At 46.9% G+C, this 5,000-nt stretch overlaps 15 non-coding genes and 2 pseudogenes across 15 annotated transcripts in view; all 17 read right to left on the bottom strand.

Annotated features, from left to right (window-relative positions):
• Positions 1-33: 33 nt before the first annotated feature.
• Positions 34-152, bottom strand: LOC146243376 (5S ribosomal RNA). The gene has a single exon (XR_014738335.1). It is a non-coding gene; the product is annotated as a 5S ribosomal RNA (ribosomal RNA).
• A 178-nt stretch (positions 153-330) lies between these two features.
• On the bottom strand, positions 331-449 carry LOC146243375 (5S ribosomal RNA). Its single transcript, XR_014735236.1, has one exon. It is a non-coding gene; the product is annotated as a 5S ribosomal RNA (ribosomal RNA).
• A 170-nt stretch (positions 450-619) lies between these two features.
• LOC146243374 (5S ribosomal RNA) lies at positions 620-738 on the bottom strand. Its single transcript, XR_014737729.1, has one exon. It is a non-coding gene; the product is annotated as a 5S ribosomal RNA (ribosomal RNA).
• Positions 739-992: 254 nt separating this feature from the next.
• LOC146243373 (5S ribosomal RNA) lies at positions 993-1,111 on the bottom strand. Its single transcript, XR_014738323.1, has one exon. It is a non-coding gene; the product is annotated as a 5S ribosomal RNA (ribosomal RNA).
• A 176-nt stretch (positions 1,112-1,287) lies between these two features.
• On the bottom strand, positions 1,288-1,396 carry LOC146243372 (5S ribosomal RNA; annotated as a pseudogene).
• A 178-nt stretch (positions 1,397-1,574) lies between these two features.
• LOC146243371 (5S ribosomal RNA) lies at positions 1,575-1,693 on the bottom strand. Its single transcript, XR_014737728.1, has one exon. It is a non-coding gene; the product is annotated as a 5S ribosomal RNA (ribosomal RNA).
• Positions 1,694-1,885: 192 nt separating this feature from the next.
• LOC146243370 (5S ribosomal RNA) lies at positions 1,886-2,004 on the bottom strand. The gene has a single exon (XR_014738311.1). It is a non-coding gene; the product is annotated as a 5S ribosomal RNA (ribosomal RNA).
• Positions 2,005-2,174: 170 nt separating this feature from the next.
• LOC146243369 (5S ribosomal RNA) lies at positions 2,175-2,293 on the bottom strand. The gene has a single exon (XR_014737727.1). It is a non-coding gene; the product is annotated as a 5S ribosomal RNA (ribosomal RNA).
• A 172-nt stretch (positions 2,294-2,465) lies between these two features.
• LOC146243368 (5S ribosomal RNA) lies at positions 2,466-2,584 on the bottom strand (annotated as a pseudogene).
• A 174-nt stretch (positions 2,585-2,758) lies between these two features.
• Positions 2,759-2,877, bottom strand: LOC146243367 (5S ribosomal RNA). Its single transcript, XR_014738661.1, has one exon. It is a non-coding gene; the product is annotated as a 5S ribosomal RNA (ribosomal RNA).
• Positions 2,878-3,065: 188 nt separating this feature from the next.
• On the bottom strand, positions 3,066-3,184 carry LOC146243366 (5S ribosomal RNA). The gene has a single exon (XR_014738299.1). It is a non-coding gene; the product is annotated as a 5S ribosomal RNA (ribosomal RNA).
• Positions 3,185-3,362: 178 nt separating this feature from the next.
• Positions 3,363-3,481, bottom strand: LOC146243365 (5S ribosomal RNA). The gene has a single exon (XR_014735224.1). It is a non-coding gene; the product is annotated as a 5S ribosomal RNA (ribosomal RNA).
• Positions 3,482-3,651: 170 nt separating this feature from the next.
• On the bottom strand, positions 3,652-3,770 carry LOC146243364 (5S ribosomal RNA). Its single transcript, XR_014737726.1, has one exon. It is a non-coding gene; the product is annotated as a 5S ribosomal RNA (ribosomal RNA).
• Positions 3,771-4,004: 234 nt separating this feature from the next.
• On the bottom strand, positions 4,005-4,123 carry LOC146243363 (5S ribosomal RNA). Its single transcript, XR_014738287.1, has one exon. It is a non-coding gene; the product is annotated as a 5S ribosomal RNA (ribosomal RNA).
• Positions 4,124-4,293: 170 nt separating this feature from the next.
• LOC146243362 (5S ribosomal RNA) lies at positions 4,294-4,412 on the bottom strand. The gene has a single exon (XR_014737723.1). It is a non-coding gene; the product is annotated as a 5S ribosomal RNA (ribosomal RNA).
• Positions 4,413-4,604: 192 nt separating this feature from the next.
• LOC146243361 (5S ribosomal RNA) lies at positions 4,605-4,723 on the bottom strand. Its single transcript, XR_014737722.1, has one exon. It is a non-coding gene; the product is annotated as a 5S ribosomal RNA (ribosomal RNA).
• Positions 4,724-4,901: 178 nt separating this feature from the next.
• LOC146243360 (5S ribosomal RNA) overlaps positions 4,902-5,000 on the bottom strand; it is a 119-nt gene continuing 20 nt past the window's right edge. Inside the window, exon 1 of the ribosomal RNA XR_014738660.1 lies at positions 4,902-5,000. This exon is cut by the window's right edge and continues 20 nt beyond it. This is a non-coding gene — a ribosomal RNA (5S ribosomal RNA).

The raw sequence follows: 5,000 nt of genomic DNA, 5'->3' as shown, positions 1-5,000 counted from the left end.
CAAGATTTCAGTTTCTAAGTGAATGAGCAAAAGAGCATACAGCACCTGGTATTCCCAGGCGGTCTCCCATCCAAGTACTAACCAGGCCCAACCCTGCTTAGCTTCCGAGATCAGACGAGATCGGGCGTTGCCAGGCTGGTATGGCCGTACGAAATAAGTTGACAACCATAGGCTACTTATCCATATACAGATTTAGCAATTGACAATGCAAGGTGGTCTCTCTCTCTCTCTCTCCCTCTCGTGTCAAAATGAAAACAGCTTCCAGCCCCTTTCATGAAGGACTACTTGTGCATATTGCAAGATTTCAGTTTCTAAGTGAATGAGCAAAAGAGCATACAGCACCTGGTATTCCCAGGCGGTCTCCCATCCAAGTACTAACCAGGCCCGAACCTGCTTAGCTTCCGAGATCAGACGAGATCGGGCGTTGCCAGGCTGGTATGGCCGTACGAAATAAGTTGACAACCATAGGCTACTTATCCATATACAGATTTAGCAATTGACAATGCAAAGTGGTCTCTCTCTCTCTCTCGTGTCAAAATGAAAACAGCTTCCAGCCCCTTTCATGAAGGACTACTTGTGCATATTGCAAGATTTCAGTTTCTAAGTGAATGAGCAAAAGAGCATACAGCACCTGGTATTCCCAGGCGGTCTCCCATCCAAGTACTAACCAGGCCCGACCCTGCTTAGCTTCCGAGATCAGACGAGATCGGGCGTTGCCAGGCTGGTATGGCCGTACGAAATAAGTTGACAACCATAGGCTACTTATCCATATACAGATTTAGCAATTGACAATGCAAGGTAGTCTCTCTCTCTCTCTCTCTCTCTCTCTCTCTCTCTCTCTCTCTCTCTCTCTCTCTCTCTCTCTCTCTCTCTCTCTCTCTCTCTCTCTCTCTCTCTCTCTCGTGTCAAAATGAAAACAGCTTCCAGCCCCTTTCATGAAGGACTACTTGTGCATATTGCAAGATTTCAGTTTCTAAGTGAATGAGCAAAAGAGCATACAGCACCTGGTATTCCCAGGCGGTCTCCCATCCAAGTACTAACCAGGCCCAACCCTGCTTAGCTTCCGAGATCAGACGAGATCGGGCGTTGCCAGGCTGGTATGGCCGTACGAAATAAGTTGACAACCATAGGCTACTTATCCATATACAGATTTAGCAATTGACAATGCAAGGTGGTCTCTCTCTCTCTCTCTCTCTCGTGTCAAAATGAAAACAGCTTCCAGCCCCTTTCATGAAGGACTACTTGTGCATATTGCAAGATTTCAGTTTCTAAGTGAATGAGCAAAAGAGCATACAGCACCTGGTATTCCCAGGCGGTCTCCCATCCAAGTACTAACCAGGCCCGACCATGCTTAGCTTCCGAGATCAGGCGTTGCCAGGCTGGTATAGCCATACAAAATAAGTTGACAACCATAGGCTACTTATCCATATACAGATTTAGCAATTGACAATGCAAAGTGGTCTCTCTCTCTCTCTCTCTCTCTCGTGTCAAAATGAAAACAGCTTCCAGCCCCTTTCATGAAGGACTACTTGTGCATATTGCAAGATTTCAGTTTCTAAGTGAATGAGCAAAAGAGCATACAGCACCTGGTATTCCCAGGCGGTCTCCCATCCAAGTACTAACCAGGCCCGACCCTGCTTAGCTTCCGAGATCAGACGAGATCGGGCGTTGCCAGGCTGGTATGGCCGTACGAAATAAGTTGACAACCATAGGCTACTTATCCATATACAGATTTAGCAATTGACAATGCAAGGTAGTCTCTCTCTCTCTCTCTCTCTCTCTCTCTCTCTCTCTCGTGTCAAAATGAAAACAGCTTCCAGCCCCTTTCATGAAGGACTACTTGTGCATATTGCAAGATTTCAGTTTCTAAGTGAATGAGCAAAAGAGCATACAGCACCTGGTATTCCCAGGCGGTCTCCCATCCAAGTACTAACCAGGCCCAACCCTGCTTAGCTTCCGAGATCAGACGAGATCGGGCGTTGCCAGGCTGGTATGGCCGTACGAAATAAGTTGACAACCATAGGCTACTTATCCATATACAGATTTAGCAATTGACAATGCAAGGTGGTCTCTCTCTCTCTCTCTCCCTCTCGTGTCAAAATGAAAACAGCTTCCAGCCCCTTTCATGAAGGACTACTTGTGCATATTGCAAGATTTCAGTTTCTAAGTGAATGAGCATACAGCACCTGGTATTCCCAGGCGGTCTCCCATCCAAGTACTAACCAGGCCCGACCCTGCTTAGCTTCCGAGATCAGACGAGATCGGGCGTTGCCAGGCTGGTATGGCCGTACGAAATAAGTTGACAACCATAGGCTACTTATCCATATACAGATTTAGCAATTGACAATGCAAGGTGGTCTCTCTCTCTCTCTCTCGTGTCAAAATGAAAACAGCTTCCAGCCCCTTTCATGAAGGACTACTTGTGCATATTGCAAGATTTCAGTTTCTAAGTGAATGAGCAAAAGAGCATACAGCACCTGGTATTCCCAGGCGGTCTCCCATCCAAGTACTAACCAGGCCCGACCATGCTTAGCTTCCGAGATCAGACGAGATCGGGCGTTGCCAGGCTGGTATAGCCATACAAAATAAGTTGACAACCATAGGCTACTTATCCATATACAGATTTAGCAATTGACAATGCAAAGTGGTCTCTCTCTCTCTCTCTCTCGTGTCAAAATGAAAACAGCTTCCAGCCCCTTTCATGAAGGACTACTTGTGCATATTGCAATATTTCAGTTTCTAAGTGAATGAGCAAAAGAGCATACAGCACCTGGTATTCCCATGCGGTCTCCCATCCAAGTACTAACCAGGCCCGACCCTGCTTAGCTTCCGAGATCAGACGAGATCGGGCGTTGCCAGGCTGGTATGGCCGTACGAAATAAGTTGACAACCATAGGCTACTTATCCATATACAGATTTAGCAATTGACAATGCAAGGTAGTCTCTCTCTCTCTCTCTCTCTCTCTCTCTCTCTCGTGTCAAAATGAAAACAGCTTCCAGCCCCTTTCATGAAGGACTACTTGTGCATATTGCAAGATTTCAGTTTCTAAGTGAATGAGCAAAAGAGCATACAGCACCTGGTATTCCCAGGCGGTCTCCCATCCAAGTACTAACCAGGCCCAACCCTGCTTAGCTTCCGAGATCAGACGAGATCGGGCGTTGCCAGGCTGGTATGGCCGTACGAAATAAGTTGACAACCATAGGCTACTTATCCATATACAGATTTAGCAATTGACAATGCAAGGTGGTCTCTCTCTCTCTCTCTCCCTCTCGTGTCAAAATGAAAACAGCTTCCAGCCCCTTTCATGAAGGACTACTTGTGCATATTGCAAGATTTCAGTTTCTAAGTGAATGAGCAAAAGAGCATACAGCACCTGGTATTCCCAGGCGGTCTCCCATCCAAGTACTAACCAGGCCCGAACCTGCTTAGCTTCCGAGATCAGACGAGATCGGGCGTTGCCAGGCTGGTATGGCCGTACGAAATAAGTTGACAACCATAGGCTACTTATCCATATACAGATTTAGCAATTGACAATGCAAAGTGGTCTCTCTCTCTCTCTCGTGTCAAAATGAAAACAGCTTCCAGCCCCTTTCATGAAGGACTACTTGTGCATATTGCAAGATTTCAGTTTCTAAGTGAATGAGCAAAAGAGCATACAGCACCTGGTATTCCCAGGCGGTCTCCCATCCAAGTACTAACCAGGCCCGACCCTGCTTAGCTTCCGAGATCAGACGAGATCGGGCGTTGCCAGGCTGGTATGGCCGTACGAAATAAGTTGACAACCATAGGCTACTTATCCATATACAGATTTAGCAATTGACAATGCAAGGTAGTCTCTCTCTCTCTCTCTCTCTCTCTCTCTCTCTCTCTCTCTCTCTCTCTCTCTCTCTCTCTCTCTCTCTCTCTCTCTCTCGTGTCAAAATGAAAACAGCTTCCAGCCCCTTTCATGAAGGACTACTTGTGCATATTGCAAGATTTCAGTTTCTAAGTGAATGAGCAAAAGAGCATACAGCACCTGGTATTCCCAGGCGGTCTCCCATCCAAGTACTAACCAGGCCCAACCCTGCTTAGCTTCCGAGATCAGACGAGATCGGGCGTTGCCAGGCTGGTATGGCCGTACGAAATAAGTTGACAACCATAGGCTACTTATCCATATACAGATTTAGCAATTGACAATGCAAGGTGGTCTCTCTCTCTCTCTCTCCCTCTCGTGTCAAAATGAAAACAGCTTCCAGCCCCTTTCATGAAGGACTACTTGTGCATATTGCAAGATTTCAGTTTCTAAGTGAATGAGCATACAGCACCTGGTATTCCCAGGCGGTCTCCCATCCAAGTACTAACCAGGCCCGACCCTGCTTAGCTTCCGAGATCAGACGAGATCGGGCGTTGCCAGGCTGGTATGGCCGTACGAAATAAGTTGACAACCATAGGCTACTTATCCATATACAGATTTAGCAATTGACAATGCAAGGTAGTCTCTCTCTCTCTCTCTCTCTCTCTCTCTCTCTCTCTCGTGTCAAAATGAAAACAGCTTCCAGCCCCTTTCATGAAGGACTACTTGTGCATATTGCAAGATGTCAGTTTCTAAGTGAATGAGCAAAAGAGCATACAGCACCTGGTATTCCCAGGCGGTCTCCCATCCAAGTACTAACCAGGCCCGACCCTGCTTAGCTTCCGAGATCAGACGAGATCGGGCGTTGCCAGGCTGGTATGGCCGTACGAAATAAGTTGACAACCATAGGCTACTTATCCATATACAGATTTAGCAATTGACAATGCAAGGTAGTCTCTCTCTCTCTCTCTCTCTCTCGTGTCAAAATGAAAACAGCTTCCAGCCCCTTTCATGAAGGACTACTTGTGCATATTGCAAGATTTCAGTTTCTAAGTGAATGAGCAAAAGAGCATACAGCACCTGGTATTCCCATGCGGTCTCCCATCCAAGTACTAACCAGGCCCGACCCTGCTTAGCTTCCGAGATCAGACGAGATCGGGCGTTGCC

This window comes from Hypomesus nipponensis, chromosome 20, assembly GCF_054491055.1.
Source record: "Hypomesus nipponensis isolate SF chromosome 20, ASM5449105v1, whole genome shotgun sequence".
Lineage (NCBI taxonomy): Eukaryota > Metazoa > Chordata > Actinopteri > Osmeriformes > Osmeridae > Hypomesus > Hypomesus nipponensis.
This window is presented reverse-complemented; position numbering and strand designations above follow the sequence as displayed.